This window comes from Musca domestica, unplaced genomic scaffold (assembly GCF_030504385.1).
Source record: "Musca domestica strain aabys unplaced genomic scaffold, Musca_domestica.polishedcontigs.V.1.1 60, whole genome shotgun sequence".
In the NCBI taxonomy this organism is placed as follows: Eukaryota; Metazoa; Arthropoda; class Insecta; order Diptera; family Muscidae; genus Musca; species Musca domestica.
The window spans coordinates 3,262,376-3,279,577 of record NW_026712364.1 but is presented as its reverse complement, the minus strand read 5'-3'; positions in this window follow the sequence as shown (position 1 = coordinate 3,279,577).

Below are 17,202 nucleotides of genomic sequence, written 5' to 3'. Positions count from 1 at the left end.
ATCTACAAACTGCTGGACAACGAATGTTTTTTCATCGGAGAAAACCAAATTCGGCAGTTCACCACTTTCGGCCAAGCAAAGCAACTTTTTAGCTCTTTTGAGTCTATTTTCTTTCTGTTGCGGTGTAAGTTATTGCACTTTTTGGAATTTCAGTTGCTTTACTCCGAGCTAATTTTTTAATATTTGCTGAATGGAATATAACGATATGTTCAGCTCACGAGCCAGTTTTCGGCCACTGCGACGCGGGTTTCGATCAAGTCGCTTCTTTACTTTTCGAACCATTTCTGCTGAGGTTGCTGTTTTCTTCCGTCCACTTCCTTGACGTCAGGCTACGCTACCAGTATCATGGTAACCAGCGATGGTACGTGTCACAAAAGATTTATTCACATTTAAATGCTGGAGTGCTCTAACGGTAGCCACTTGTGGTTTTCCAGCCAAATATAAAGAAAAACTTGTAAACTTGTAAACAATATAATGAACTGCCACTGGAATAATTTTAACAGCTGTCGGACGAATGGCTTAGAAATGTCAGCAGTCTGAAGTTGTTTGTTTGAAGTTGTTTAGTTTCATCTAAGCCTGTACAGGGTTGCCCATATTCGACGGACCCATGTTTTTTTTTAAAAAAATCAAAGAAAAAAAGTTGGCGGTTGGCAATGTTAATCATTTAATTTGTTCCAAGTATATTTGTTTACATCAATTTTTGAATATGATATCTGGCGTTGATGACGTATTGTGCCCTTTTTTCTGCATTTTCCATCGTTTTTGCCAACATTTCGGCCGGAATAGCGGCTATTTCTTCACGAATGTTGTCCTTGAGCTCTTCTACGGTCCTTGGCTTGTTAACGTAAACCTTTGACTTCAAATATCCCCACAAGAAGAAGTCAGGCGGCGTCAAATCGGGCGAACGCGGTGGCCAGTCCAAATCACCACTTTTCGACATCAAACGGCCCGGAAACAAATTCTTCAGAAAATCTATTGTTATGCGTCTTGTGTGCGGTGGAGCGCCGTCTTGTTGAAACCAGAACTGCCTCATACGCTTTCGAAGAATAATTGACATCACAAAATTGGTCATCATTTCGCGATAACGCTGTCATTTTGGAAGAAAAACGGCCCAAAGATCGTTTTCGCACTAACGTCGCACCAAACTGTGACTTTTTCGTCATGAAGAGGCACTTCTTGAATCTTCTGTTGAATGTAAATTTCAACTATTTCAGAGCGCTCGCTTGTCGTGTATTGGTTCATGGTAAAAATCGGCTTGGACTGACGCTTAAAACGCGGCATGTCATTGAGCGATGTGACATCTCTGTCAAAAGTTATGGCGTTGCCAGACGGGTCCGTCGAATATGGCAACCCTGTATATAGATCGTCTGTACGTTGTTCATTGTATATCTTAGAACACTGTCAAATATAAGAGTAGAACGTCAATCTTACTTAGAATGTGACAGATGCCGTATCGGGATTAACAATTAGATATCTGACAGATCGAGATTAACAAGCACTTAATATCAGGCCATAAGTTCTATTAATAATTACAGACAGACTGCGGACAGACGAACACACACACAGCTGCAGCAACTCAGCTCATCGAAATATGATGATCGGTATTACAAAATTTTTTGGCCAATCAAACATATGTATAATACCCTCCCAATATAGAAGAGTGAAGAAGAAGAGAGAGGGAGAGAGAGAGAAGACAGATGCTCTGTTCCAATACCTGCAAGAATCTACTAGTTCTGTAATTTTCTTTGATATCATAAAGGGAAAATCGGTTATCGTAGTAAAAACTTTTACATTCTTGCAGTTTTAGAACCGACCAAGAAAAAGTTGATTTATTTATTTTATTTAAAAATCTTAAAGATACCATTTGTTTATTTTTAACTGGGGAACAAAACCCAGCCGAAATCGTATGAATTATGTACTGATTATTTTGAAGGTCCATTTAATATTTCCCGAATTTAGTTAAACATCAGGATAGACATCAGTTTTTTAAAACCCCTTATAACTTCCCTCGGTTGGGAGCCTAATATATACTCCACAGCTTTAAGTATTTTTTTCTTCCGCTTTAATAACTTAAATCGACGATGCCATACACATAATCTGTCACTATTAATACTGTCATTATTTTTATTGCCGTAGAATAACTTTGATGCTTTTTGTCACACAGAAACCCACACACACACACCCACCCACCCACTTCGAAGCCCTTTCGATCCATACAAACTGTGAATTACATTAAAAGCAATTATACTTCGTATGAGACACCACATCCAATTAATATGACATGTTTTATAACGGAATGGCATGGCATGGCATATGTTTAACATCGTTATATGGCAACGAAAAAAAAAAGAACAAAAAAGATTCAAAAAATAGCAAAAGGAAAACGGAATGTTAAAAAGAACTGCCACAATCTCATTCGTATTGCAAAAAGAGAGTGACATTTTGCTTAACCGTCATGACAATGGCGTGACATCAATAATAACGATGATAATAATGACGAGGACGACTTCGACGGAACGACCACGATGATTATGTGGCGGCGTATAATGATGATGGCATTGACAATGATTGGGCGCCATTATGATACTATTCAGACATCCTTAACATTGTCGATATGATGTTGCCACTACACACAGTCTGGCGATAAACCAAAGAAGTTCACACAACATCCCGTAGCCATGAACAACGTATGTGTATGCAACAACTACCACAACTCCATAAAGTTTTATCCTCAACAAAAGAGAGAGATAGAGAGTATGAGAATAAATGCCTCAACCACATCAACACTAACACACATATAGCAGTCTAACGTCTAGAAATTTTTCAAACATAACCCATTCTCTGGATATACTCCCTCACAATGTAACACAGAGTTCTCATAGCTTCTCTAATAACTTCTTTACTTTTTGCCGATTTGTTAACATTTGGTGTGAATGTCAGTTTGTTAGTTGATCATTTTTGTGTATAGAGTGGGCGTAGAGAATTTTATAAATTATTTGGGCTATACTGCAATGTTTGAATATGTTTTCCTTCAGAAGTGTCAATGTGTGCGTGTCTGTGATGTTGAAAAGTTTTAGATGTTTAATTTTGGCAGTGACATTAAGGCCAATAATGTCATTGACGGTACAGACATTTATTTAGGAACATACACAACCAAAGATGACAATACTGACAGTTATTCGTAAAGGTAAGGTTAAAACAATTAAAGAACAAGAAGTAGAACCAGGAAAAACCTGTCGAACTTTTGCCATCATTCACGATTAGTTAGTGAAAATACACTGTAAGCGCAGCAAGTTAGAGACTGAATTATTAATAGGATTAAGGAACTCGTCATTATATGTCGATTGATGTGTATATAATGTGTGTGATCTGATCAGATTCCGAGCAGTCCAATTGTAAATTTGGTATGTGCATATTTTTAAAGGAACTATATTTTTTTCGAAATTTACAAAGGTTTTACAATTTCCTTTGGATTTCTCGTTTTTTAGTTTTTATTCTGGCCAGATCTGCTGGACCCATTGAATCCATTGGCATTTTATCATTCCATTGGAATTTAGCGAATACATAATTTACACGCATTTTAATTTTCAATATTTTCCATTTTGAAAATAAGAGTATATTAACTTTGTTCGTTCGTAACATCCCTAAATATTTGTCGTAGAGCCCATAAAGTATATACAGGGTGAGATGAAAAAACTGCAACCAACTCCAGACTGCTATCACTTCTAAGCCACTCTTCCGACAGCGTAACGAAGTATTTTGGTGCAAATTTTCCAGAAAAAAGTTATTCGTGATGGAATTCGAGCGTGATATCTTTATATTTTGCTGGAAAACCAAAATAGGCTATCGTTAAAGCGCTCCACAAAAATTAAATGTGAATAAATCTTTTGTGTCTCGTACCATCGCTCGTTACCGTAATACTGGTAGCGTAGGCCGACGTCAAGGAAGTGGACGGAAGAAAACAGTAACATCAGCATAAATGGTTCGAAAGGTAAAGAAGCGACTTGATAGAAACCCGCGTTGTAGTGGCCGAAAATAAGCTCGTGGGCTGAACATATCCCAATATTCCATTCGGAAATATTGAAAAATGAGCTCGAGGTAAAGCTATTGAAATTCCAAAAAAGTGTAAGAACTTACACCGCAACAGAGAGAAATTAGACTCAAAAGAGCTAAAATTTGCTTCGCTTGGCCGAAATTGGTGAACTGCCGAATTTGTTGTCCAGCAGTTTGTATACAAACAAAATGACCGTGTTTTCTTGCCAAGGAGGTCAGCTGAAAATGTGCACCTTCTGTTGGTCACCTCAAGCGCCGGCCATGGTGATGGTGTGGGCCGCCGTAACAGCCGATGGTCTCTCTCCTTAATCAACCGTGGCATCACAATAAATGCCGAATATTATCGCGAAAATATTCTGGAGGGTGTATTTGGGTACGCAAGCATTTCGGCCGCAGATCTTGGACATTCCAAGAGGGCTCAGAACCATGGCTCTCAGCACGCGCCACCCAAGAATGGTTACAAAATGAGGTTCCTCGCTACATATCCAGCGCACAATGGCCACCAAAATCTCCGGATGCCAATCCGTTGGACTATTGTGTCTGAAGTGTTTTGGAAAGCAAGGTTGGTACTAAAAAATACCAAAGTGTCGTTCACCTCAAGCAACAGTTTGGCTGGGAATGGGCCAAAATACCGCAGAGCAACATTCGGACATTCGTGTCAAAGGTGACCAATTCGAAAAAATATAAACTTATTAAAAAATTTGATACTATTTCCAAAATTTTTCTAACATTAAAAAAAAACTAGTAAAAAAGCAGTAAGTTCGGCAGGGCCGAACTTTGAATACCCTCCACCATTTGGAACGAACTAGAAAATTTAAAAAAAAAAAAAAAAAAAATCCATTAAAAATTCTGTTAAAATCTTTAAAACATCTAATATCGGAAGGTGCCGATATATGGGGGGATATACGATATTGCGGACCTATATAGACAATTACCTTTCAGGGGTTAAAGTGCCCACAAAGAACTCCTTGTGTGGATTTTCAAATAATACCATAGGAAAATATGGCTAAAATCATCAAAATACCGACTATCGGGGGTACCGTTATATTGGGGATATACGATATTGTTAACCTATATTGATAATTCTCTTCCGAGGTATAAAGTATCCACAAGGTACTCCTTGTGTGGATTTTCAGACAATTTCGTTTAAAAATGTGGGTAAAATCATTAAAATACCGAATATCGGGGGTACCGTTATATGGGGGCTATACGATATCGTGGACCTATATAGATAATTCTCTTCCGAGGTATAAAGTACCCACAAGGTAATCCTTGTGTGGATTTTCATACAATTCCGTTGAAAAATGTGGGTAAAATCATCAAAATACCGAATATCGGGGGGTACCGTTTTATGGGGGCTATACGATATCGTGGACCTATATAGATAATTCTCTTCCGAGGTATAAAGTACCCATAAGGTACTCCTTGTGTGGATTTTGATACAATTCCTTTGAAAAATGTGGGTAAAATCATCAAAATACCGAATATCGGGGGGTACCGTTTTATGGGGGCTATACGATATCGTGGACCTATATAGATAATACTCTTCCGAGTGAACCGATATAGTCCATCTTCGAACTTGACCTGCCTGCAGAAAATCTTAATTTGTTTAGACTGTAGCGTGATAACAACAGACGGACAGACGGACGGACATGGCTAAATCGTCTTAGAATTTTACGCTGATCAAGTATATATATACTTTGTTGGGTCTAAAATGATTATTTCGATGAGTTACAAACGGAATGACGAACTTAATATACCCTCCATACTATGTATGGTTTAGGGTATAAAAATGCAAAAATTATGGTGTTTGACTCTGTTGTAATTTGATTATCTTACCTTAAAAGGGCTTAAGGAAGACGTGGACCTACATAAGTCATTTTTTGTTATAGGTCTTCCAATACAAAATTTAGTCAATTGTATCTGATATACTAATTATCAAGCAGATATCTTTATGATTTTGTTAAGAATTGTAGTATCACAAACATATGAAATTTATAAATATATAAATTCTATGTCATTTAGCTTTCAAAATTTTACCAAGTTTATTTTAGGACCGCAGAATTTATGGTATTGAAAATAGACCTCATAAGTCCAAGTTTTGGCATAGTACCCAAATATTTCCAAATATTCGGTATTTTTAATATTTGTGTCAACCTTTTCGCTAGAATTTTATAGAAAATTTGTTCTTGCAATTCCTGATGGGTACTACCTCCTATGACATAAAATTGCCCAAACAGGGCCTCAATTCTTGTTTTGTAAAAATATGAAATAAAAACTTTTATAAAAGGAAGAATTGTCAAATGAAAAATTTTATAAAAAAAATATATTTCATTTCATATTCATAAAACAGGAATCTCATCTCAGGTCCCCGTTTTCGAGTAACCATTTACTGCATCTCCCTATATTCGGTATTTTCCGATTTCAGTCATATTTTTCACCGGAATTGTTTCACTTTTAGTAGTAGAGGTCGTAATGTGTGTTCCCTTCTATGATATAAAATTGTTTAAAAGTTCACGTCTTCATATAACCCCCATATAAATTTACCGCCCGATTTCAGCATTTTTAAGATTTTAGCCACATTTATAAAATTTGGAGTTCGTGTGATGAGTACCACTTCCAATGATAAAGAATTTAATTATAATTGTGGAATCTGCTTATATTTCAGCTATTGATATTTTAAAAATATCCCAAATGCATACACTTTATTTTCCACATTATTTGCTGTATTTAAATATTCTACACTATGCTATAACACTCATACATGTACAATACATCTTACAATGACGACAATAATGGGGTTTCATCCCTCACAATATGGTAGGAAAGTACATTTTTGGTGCAAGTGTTAACAAATAACCAATTTTATATGGAAGTATGTATGTATGGTTGGTTGTTCTCTGAAATATTGGTGTATATATAGCTACATATGTCTCTGTGAGCGTTATCTTCATATCTTTCTTGTTCGGCTCAATGTTCGCCGTAATGGAACAATATGGTGGTAATGACTTTTTATTGTCATTTTCGTCTGGAATGTTATGCTCTTTAAATCCGCAAATGTGGTGAAAGTGTTTATGTTCAAATTTGCCCATAATGTGAGAAGTGATTTGATGTGGCGCAACAACGAGGGGACTTGCACAACTTTGGAATATAGGCATTTGTACTATCTCTGCAAATAATTGATCAGTTAGTATGCAAAACAATAGTTTTATATATCTTAAACAGATTTATTGGTTTTGTTATAGTACATCCGGATCCCCTCAGCATTTCGTATAACAATTTGAGAATCCAATAGTTCATTAATATTTATACCCTGCAACACCATGTGTTGGGGGTATTATAAGTTTAATTGGGTCAAAAATTATGTAACACCTCGAAATATTGGTTTCCCACATAGGAAAGTATATCTTCCTATCTTGCCGAGCTGAGTCGATCTAGCTATGTATGTCCGTCCGTCCGTCTGTCCGTCTGTCCATGTTAATTAGTAATCACTCTGCAGGTCGCAATTATGGCCCGATCTTCACGAAATTTAAAATGTAGGTGGGGTTAATGTCAGAATAGAACCCTATTCCTTTTGGAGATGATCGCCAAATGTTTAGGGGTTGAAATGGACCAAATACTGAAAAAAATCGGATTTTGCAGTAGCTATACAGGTCGCAATTATTGACCAATCGACGCGGAATTTCACATGTAGCTAGAGTTTAGGGCGGGGAAGAAGCCTACCAACTTGGGTGGTCATCGGATTATATTTAGCGGGTAAAATAGACCATATCTTTTGTATTGAAAAAATTCGAAATTTTTCATTAAACCGCGAATATTTTAAATCCCGGCGAAACCACAAAGCCATGACAGGGTTACTTCTGATCTTTACATTGATGTTAACATCCAAAAAATCGGATATATAGCAAAATATGTGCGACATATTTGTCTATCAAAGAAGATATGCTTGAAATATCTCTTTTATATCGAGAACGGCTGAACTGATTTCGACAGTTCTCATTAATTCAGAATGGTCTCTTGGCAGAAAAGAAAAAACGCCTTAAAAATCGCATAAAAATATCTCTCTAAAGATGAAAATATTGATTTAGTAAATTTTCTCATATTTTTTTCAATTTTGTCACATTTTTGGCATATTTTCATTTTGAATTAAACATTTGGTAATATTTCTACAGCTAACAAAACTAAGTAGTTAGGATATCAGGATATCATATACAGATCTCATTTATGGCCCGATCCTTACGAAATTTTGCATGGGGATAAGATGAGGGTCAGAATGGAAGTCTACTCTTTTTGGAGATGATCGCCATATATTTAGGGGTTGAAATGGACCAAAAACTGCAAAATTGTCAGCTGGTCGTAATTATCGCCCGATCCTCACGCACATTTGAATGGGGGTTACCGCACATTGCAAAAGCCAAGCAGTTTTGGATGGCCATCCAAAAATATTCAATGTGTGAAGGAGTTTGCCAACTTTTATAGACAAAATACGAAAATGTTCATTCCAGTGACTTTTTGGAGAATTCACAAATACAGGAAAGACGCACTTCTGACTATTTCGTTAACGCTGATTTCGTTGAAGAATATAGTCAAATGGCTGTATCTCATATAAATGTGTTTCAGTCAAAAACCAATAATAAATGTTAATCTTTTGCCACTTCTGAGAGATTATGGGTCTTTGGGAAATATTGGTTCCAGATCTAGGAAGACCATTTAGTGCACCATCTACCAATAAATTGGAAATGAGCAAATTAGTTTAAGTTGGTATTATTCGAAAATTAGAGAGCGAAACCTGATGGTTTTCTTTTATTATTTGTCACGATATCTTGTGGAATTCTTTCGAGTATCTCGCCTATATAAACTGTATCGTTTATTGTAGTGTTGTAGGATATTCAACGGTCGGCCCCGCTCGACTGTAGCCTTTGCTTACTTGTTTTTTCATATTTTTCATCGCATGCGATTTTTTCAATTTGACTTATAATATTGAGGTATACATTTTGTAATATTTTTTCAACTTACAACACAGGTTGGGGTTATTATATACAGATTGCAATTATCGTCCGATCCTCACGAAAATGTTTACAAGGCAGGGTTAGGCTCAGAAGGGCTTAGCCTATTTTTTGCAGAGATGTCCGCAATATATTTAGGTGTTGAAGTGGACCAACAGCTAGAAATGTTCCTGATTTTGCAGCCATTATACAGGTCACAAATAGAAACCAGAGTTTAGGACAGCGGGTAGAATTGACCTCTACTTTTGTGTGAAAAAAACCAGCATTACTTAGAGGCGATATCCGAAATATACAAAAGGCAAACTTATAGCTTTTTATGCCGATTTCGTTGACGAATATAGCCAAATATCATAGACAAGCAAATCATATAGATGAGCCTAAATATGAAAATACAGAGGAGCTTCTCGCTTTTGGAGATGATCGTAATATAATTAGGGGTTCAAATGAACCAAAGACACAAACAATTTCGTGATCACACAATTGAGGCCAAGCCAAAACCTGAGAAGAGGGTTAAGGACAGTGAAGAATATTAGTATTTTGGATGACCATTGTCATATATTTAGCTGTAAAATGGGCCACAACAACTAACAGCACGACGGAGTGCGTAAATATTGGGGAAATGTCCCTGGTCAAAATCCTTAGTGTAATATCTTGGCAGTGCTCCGTGACATAATTTTAAAAGCGAAATCTTTCAAAATGGGTTTGGAAATAAGGGGGCTTCTAATATATTGTAGTGTTGTAGGGTATCACATGGTCGGCCCCGCACTAATATAGCCTTTGCTTACTTGTTGTATACATACGTTAGAATAAATAGGCTTCTAGTGCTTATCCTCATGTAAAATAAGGCAAATAAATTATAATTGGAATTTCTTTGTTTAAATAAAATTTTAAACAAGAATTACAAATTTTAAATATTGCCCGCAAGTAATATTTAAAATTTGTATCCTCTGCACAGTCCCACGTAGATAGCCCTGCTAAGTTAAATGGTTTGTCATTTAAACGTTTGAAAATAAATTGGTTGTATGACGCTATTACTTGCAATTTTGCCAAACCCATGCCTAAGTCAATACTTTTACAAACGCCAGACACTTAAACCAACAACACCAAATACCTACACATCAGGGCCATACGGTTTCGGTTTTCTTTATTGACTTTTGCTCATTTAATGCGCTGGTGACTGATATCTACACCGAAAACAACGTTTAGAAATTTGATACTTGGATTGGAGGGGGTGTGAAGTGCCATCATAATTATGATATTGTAAACTTATTGTCGTGCACCAGAACTGACCAACCTTTCTTATAATACCTTGCGACCGTCAATATGGGAGGTGATTTTTTTTTGTATTGTAGTGATAGTACCAGATTTCTCTTCGATCTATAAAAAATGTCGAGTTCAAAGAGCCAAAGTTTTTAATGATTTGGTAGATTTTTATCATCACCTGTTTTAGATGTAAAGACGAACAATTGGAAAAATGTCAGTGTATCTTCTAAAATGTGGAATGATTGTCGCTGACGGTGTGTAGGATTGATGTTCTTTTTTGATACCAACAGCACACTGTGAACAGGGTATTATGTCTTTGTGAATTTGTTTGTATGATAGAGAAGGAAGTGAGATAGACTCATAGTTCCTTTCGATGATCTGCATAGAATCACATTCTGAGTCGATTTGTTTATGTTAGTCCGTCTGTCTGTGCATTTTTTTAAACAATTTTCGTCGTTGTTGTTATTTTTTTCCTTCACAGCCTTAATATGCACACTGTAAAACGATATTCGGAAAAAACATCAAAACATCCGAAATATCTTTTTATCGAGATCGTCTGACAGCTGTTAAAATTATTACAGTGACAGCTCATTATATTGTTTACAAGCGTATAAAAGCATTTTGGTGAGAATTTTCTTGAAAAAAAAGTTATTCGTGATGGAATTCAAGCGTGATAGTGTGATTTCCTTATATTTAGCTGGAAAACCACAAGCGGCCATCATTAGAGCACTCCATCATTTAAATGTGATTAAATATTTTGTGTCTCGTACCATCGCTCGTTATCGTGATACTGGCAGCGTAGGCCGACGTCAAGGAAGTGGACGGAAGAAAACAGCAACATCAGCAGAAATGGTTCGAAAAGTAACGAAGCGACTTGGTCTAAACCCGTATCGCAGTGGCCGAAAAATGACTCGTGAGCTGAACATATCGCAATATTCCATTCGGCAAATCTAGAAAAATGAGTTCGGGGTAAAGCCATTGAAATTCCAAGAAGTGCAAGAAATTACATCATAACAGAAAGAAAATAATATAACAGAGCGAAGCAACTTTTCGCTTGACCGAAAGTGGTGAACTGCCGAATTTGGTTTTCTCCGATGAGAAAACATTCGTTGTCCAGCAGTTTGTGAACAAACAAAATGGTCGTGTCTACTTAACAAAGAGGTCAGCTGAAAATGTGCTCCTTCCGGCGATGGCCATTGTGATAATGTATGCCACCATAACAGCCGATGGTCGCTCTACGCTCGTAGCATCAGAATAAATGCCGAATATTATCGCGAAAATATTCTGGAGGGTGTATTAAAGCCTTGGGTATGCAAACATTTCGTCCGCAGAACTTGGACATTCCAACAGGATTCAGCACCATCGCACTCAGTACGCACCACCCAAGAATGGTTACAAAATGAGGTTCTTCGCTTCATTTCCAGAGCACAATGGCCTCCAAAATCTCCAGATTTTGTGTCTGGAGTATTTTGAAAAGCAAGTTTGGTACTAAAAAATACCGTAATGTCGATCACCTCAAGCAAGCGCTTCGCCGGGAATGGGCCAAAATACCGCAGAGCAACATTCGGGCAGCGTGTGACGTTTTCATTAGTTGTTTGAAGGCCATAATTCGTGCCAAAGTTGACCAATTCGAACAAATCTGAACTTATTCTAAAATTTGATGCCATTTCCAACCTTTTTTGGATTTATCCAATAAATGTAAAAATTGTGGCGTTTTTATCTCACCCTAAAATATGTTAAACCCACGAAACTATCAAAATATTTATAGTCAGACTTTACGAAAACGGAGTTCCTTTTCTAAATTGTTTTGACCTTCTATCTAATTATTTACAATATGTTACTAATACTTTTCCAATACCGTGATATCTTAGGTTTCCTATAAATAGTTTTTTTTTTATCAAATCACTCATTTTGCAACGAAAAATCAAGCCAATAATGCTGATCCGACAAAAGAAGAATAACAATTCAACAACACTAGTGTGAGCTGTTTGATTGCAAACAAAAAGCTTTTTTAATTCGAGTTTCGAGTAAAACTCGGTTGAATCCATTTACCTTAATTTAAATGTTTTTTTAAGCTAATTGTGGATAGTATTGAAAGTTCTGCCCGGCCGAAGTTATTTTTATTTACTTGTTGAATAATAAAACAACTGTTAACTGTAAGAACCTAAGGGCATGGAATTTTCTTTATGTTGTCATGTAAACATTGTTTATCGTTAGAGAATATTTAATCCCAGCCTTGTACAATGTTCTAATTTGTTCCGAATCTCATATATTGTATCTTGCCAAGTTCTGGCACCACAACCTATCCCAAAAATAAAAAAAATTTGCACTATTTTCCAATTTGCCAAATCCCTCCATTCTGAATTTCTTCCAAAATCATTTGGAGAAAAATAAATTGGAAATAATATAAATCCTTCTAAATGCTTTTGGAACATGATCTTCCGCAATACAAATTAGACATTATTTGTTATTATTTTGTTTCAAATAGTTAAGCAATAGCTAAATTTTAATATTGGCACCCAGTCAGATGCCTAGATGCCAAGGCTGTGCCAAATGGCTGTGACACTAAACGACTCTTGACAGAACATTAGTAGAGCCATGGCCGACAACAATGGTGAGGATGGAGGTGGTTGTTGTATTGCTTTGAACATTAGTTTAACCTCGAAATATGCCATATTAATACCGACAAAGAAGCGACATGTCTCAAGCACTCACACATGCATAGTCTGGCATCAAAGTGACATACCAAACAAAATGTCGACAAGAAAGAAATTACAGAATTTTCCCGCCACTGTCAACTTTTGCATTCTTTGTAAAGTGAGCTAATTCATCATTGCCCTTGCCGGGCCGGTTGTTGTTGTTGTTGTTTTGCTCGCCAATCAATGTACAATGTACAAAAAATTTGCAATCATCGCATCGGCACTTTTAACCTTTGATGGCAAGAAAACAAATTTGACAAAATTTACGGGCCACCATCACCACCACCACTGCCATCAACATTACCGCACCGCAAAGTAGCAAGCAATCTGTTGTCGTGTGTGGTTTTGCTTTCATTTTGTAAAATGTATATTTAATAACCCTTTCGCAATGTTATGCAACACGTTTCTTGGGTCCAGCTTCTATAAGAACTTATGATCAGAGCTTTACTTGTAAAAAGCGCCACACAATTTCGCATTTGCTTCCAGAAATCTTTTGAAAAATACAATTGTTGGCAAGACTTCCTTGGCTGTTGCCGGGTAATGGTTATGTTGCTATTGTTCTTGTTGTTGTTGTTGCAGTGGCTTCTGCTATTTGTAATTTACATTTTTGGCCACAAAAAGCATCATTAACTTTCATTCTTATTGGCAATTGCCACAGAAATTACAATTGTTCTTGTTGCCGCCACCACCGCCACCGCCTCCCACAACAACATGTTTGACTTGTTCAAATTTTTTGTTGTCATTGTATTTCTTCATATCGTGGTTATTGTCCTTTGAGTTGAGGGAACAGTGGTTGCAGCAGTATCAGTGCATTGTGATATAAGTGACGATCTATATAAAATAAACTAGAAAAGTGTCAGAATCATAAAATTCGGCGAAATAGCGAAGCGATAAGTTTCTTTCCAACAACTAAAGGTTGATTTCAAATTTCAAGGATAGAATTTGTGATGCTCTCAGGATAATTTTTTTTATGAAAAATTGTATAAAAAATTGGATGATCATTTCATTAGGAAATAAATGAATTACATAAAAAATCATGTTATATGAAAAAAAACCTTAGTATTATTATTGAATTAGGAAACCCTTTGTTTGTGTTTTATAAAAAAAAATCTTGTTATTGGAAAAAACCCTTAATATTATTATTGAATTAGGTAAACCTTTGTTTGTGTTTATATACCAGTGTGTAAAGAAATCTGTTCCCTAATGCTGAAAAACCAGAAAGTTGGTTCTGAAAGTTGACTTGAGAGCTCCCATTACATAGGGACCATGCCATGAAATACAAAATTAGCTTGAAAATTCAAAACGATTTGTAGTTTTGCTCTAATGGCCTTATGCCTGAATTCAAAATATTTCTCCCTCGAATAACATAGGTTGGGAACGGGGACTTGAGAGCTATCGTTATATGGGAGGTTTACATATATATATATTCTCACATTGAAATTTTTTTCTTGGAAGGCCAAATCGATTGGAAAATTGGATCATGATCCTTGATATAGATAATATTGGAAGCTACCCCCGCGAAGAGGTTTTGCCTATAGACAAGACACTTGAAATAGCTAAAATCAGTGGGTCCCTTCTTATGACGGCTATACAAAAACGTTTAATCGTGTTTATAACTTATACTTAAGAGGGATTGTACTTACTAAGAACTTACAATAGGAAACTTTTCGAAATAAGTTGGAGATTATGGATGAAATGTGAAAAATACTTGAAATCGGGATATACACTTATGTGGTAGCTATACCAAAAAGTTGACCGATATGACCCGTATTTTGTACCAATGATTCTGGATGTAATTTAAGAATCTCTGTCTAATTTCAAAGGAGTCCCAATCCACAGGTGGATCGGAAACCAATCTTAGAGGCCTTACGAACTCCTGAAATTTATTTTAAGATCTCTGTCTAATTTCAAAGGAGTTCCAATTCATAGGTGGATTGGAAACCAACCTTAGAGGCTTTACGAACTCCTGACCAAACATAAGTTATAATTACATTAGACCTACTGTCTACGGAAATGCGTGGAGCTCAAGTTGCGACCAGGGGTCCAATTGTATAAGGAAAATATTTTTATACCCTCCACCTTAGTATGGAGGTTTGTCATTAAGTTAAGTTTGTCATTCCGTTTGTAACACCTCGAAATATACATTTTCCACCCACAAAGTACAGGCTGAGATGAAAAAAATGCAACCAAATTCAGACTGCTGTCACTTAAAAACCACTTGTCCGAGAGCTGTTCAAATTATTCCAGTGACAGCTCATTATATTGTTTACAAGAGTACACAAACATTTTGTGAGAATTTTCCAGAAAAAAAGTTATTCGTGATAGAATTCAATCGTGATGGTGTGATTTCTTTATATTTGGCTGGAAAACCACAAGTGGCTATCGTTAGAGCATTCCAGCATTTAAATGTGAACAAATCCTTTGTGTCTCGTACCATCGCTCGTTACCGTGATACTGGTAGCGTAGCCCGACGTCAAGGAAGTGGGCGGAAGAGAACAGCAATATCAGCAGAAATGGTTCGAAAAGTAACGAAGCGACTTGATCGGAATCCGAGTCGCAGTTGCCGAAAAATAGCCCGTGAGCTGAACATATCGTAATATTCCATTCGGCAAACATTGAAAAATAAGCTCGGGGTAAAAAAGTGTATGAACTTACACCGCAACAGTAAGGTAATAGAATCCAAAAAGAGCTAAAGAGTTACTTTGCTTGGCCGAAAGTGGTGAACTGCCGAATTAGGTTTTCTCCGATGAGAAAACATTCGTTGTCCAGCAGTTTGTAAACAATCAAAATGATCGTGGGCAGCTGAAAATGTGCAGTTTCGGTTGGCCACCTGAACTCAAGCGCCGCCATGGTGATGGTTTGGGCCGCCATAACAGCCGATGGTCGTTCACTATTCGTATTTATTTTAAATTTGATATTTAAATTTCGTAATAGATACTACAGCCTATAACAGAAAATTGTCTGTGCATGTCCACGTCTTCGTATAGGTCCCATGTAACGGCACCTCCCGATATTTGGTATTTTGATGATTTTAGCGACATTATTCACCAGAATTCTTTCATATTTCGTATTTAATGTTCATAATGTATACTAAAGCCTAAGAGAGAAAATTGTCTGCGCAGGTCCACGTCTTCGTATATCCCCCATATAATGGTACCTCCCTATATTCGGTATTTTGACGATTTTAGCTACACTATTCTCCGATTTTTTTTTTTTTTTGTTCAAGTTTAGCATTTGAATATTGTAATAGCTAGTGACAAAAGTTGCCTATGCAGGTCCACATCGTAGTATAGACTCTAATATACGGCTACATTCGGTATTTTTAAGATTTTAACAGGATTTTTAACGGATTTTATTTTTTTGAAAATTGCCTAATTCATTTCAAATGGTGGAGGGTATTCTAAGTTTTTACTTGTTATACCCTACAACACTATGTGTTGGGGGTATTATAAGTTTGATTGGGCCAAAAATTATGTAACACCTCGAAATATTGATTTCCCACATAGGAAAGTATATATGGATCTTCCTAGCTCGCCGAGCTGAGTCGATCTAGCTATGTATGTCCGTTCGTCCGTCTGTCCGTCTGTCCATGTTAATTTGTAATCACTCTACAGGTCGCAATTATGGCCCGATCTTCACGAAATTTAGAATGTAGGTGGGGCTTGGACCAGAATAGAACCCTATTGCTTTTGGAGATAATCGCCAAATGTTTAGGGGTTAAAATGGACCATATACTGAAAAATCTCGGATTTTGCAGTAGCTATACAGGTCGCATTTATAGACCAATCGAAATTTCGCATGTAGATAGAGTTTAGGGCGGGGAAGAAGCCTACTAATTTGGGTGGTCATCGGATAATATTTAGCGGGTAAAATAGACCATATCTTTTGTGTTGAAAAAAATCAAAATTTTTCATTAAACCGTGAATATTTTAAATCCGGGCGAAATCACAAAGCCATCACAAGGTTACTTCTGACCTTTACATAGATGTTAACATTCAACAAATCGGATATATAGCAAAATATGTGCGATACATATGTCTATCAAAGAAGATATGCTTGAAAAATCTCTTATATGTCGAGAACGGCTGAACTGATTTCGACAGTTCTCATTAATTCAGAATGGCCTCTTGGCAGGAAAGAAAAAACGTCTGAAAAAATCGCATAAAAATATCTCTCTAAAA